The sequence below is a fragment of the Penaeus monodon genome, chromosome 23 (genome assembly GCF_015228065.2).
Source record: "Penaeus monodon isolate SGIC_2016 chromosome 23, NSTDA_Pmon_1, whole genome shotgun sequence".
In the NCBI taxonomy this organism is placed as follows: domain Eukaryota; kingdom Metazoa; phylum Arthropoda; class Malacostraca; order Decapoda; family Penaeidae; genus Penaeus; species Penaeus monodon.
In genome coordinates this window covers 19,928,483-19,929,070 of record NC_051408.1, presented here as the reverse complement: position 1 = coordinate 19,929,070, position 588 = coordinate 19,928,483, and the positions used below count along the sequence as shown (strand labels likewise).

Genomic DNA, 588 nt, shown 5'->3' with positions numbered 1-588 from the left:
ATTATCATAGGTGGCGTGGGAGAGAAGGAAACTGGAAAGCACCGAAGCATAAGTTGTGGGAAGAAATATTCAGAAGAGGAGTAGGTGGGAGGGTAAATGAGTAAATAGATGGGTATATGCGTGGGTGGGATGGGTGTATGGGTGAATGAATAGGCGGAAAGATCAAGGAATAAAGAATGGATGAAGGGGTAGAAGAGAAGGCAAAGGAGTGGCGTCAGAAGCAAACAGAAGAAAGAGCAGAAATACGCAAAAGCGAGAAAGCGTTAAAAGACCTATCTCACTCCAAATCCTTCTGCCTCCGTGCCACGCATATCCGATAAGCCAGGGATCCGTAGGAGAAAACTGAAATGAGCCGTGCGCTGTGTTCTAATGGTTGTCATAAAACTGGCACCGTACTCCTTACGGGCCGGGGAACCTCGTCCCACGGCAGGAGCCCCTGAAGGTGACATGGGAATTACGCATGGAGGGGGGGACAGGTAAGGGGGATGGGAACTGGGGAGAGAGGGCGGTGGAGGGAGTAGTTAAAAGTAAGTTTAGAATAAGTCTGAATAGTTCACGAGTACCCCACACACATCTATAATTACTCAA

At 48.5% G+C, this 588-nt stretch overlaps 1 long non-coding RNA gene across 2 annotated transcripts in view; it reads left to right on the top strand.

Moving 5' to 3' along the window:
• Positions 1–588, top strand: part of LOC119587879 — a 95,443-nt gene that overhangs the window by 66,521 nt on the left and 28,334 nt on the right. The window lies entirely within an intron of this gene.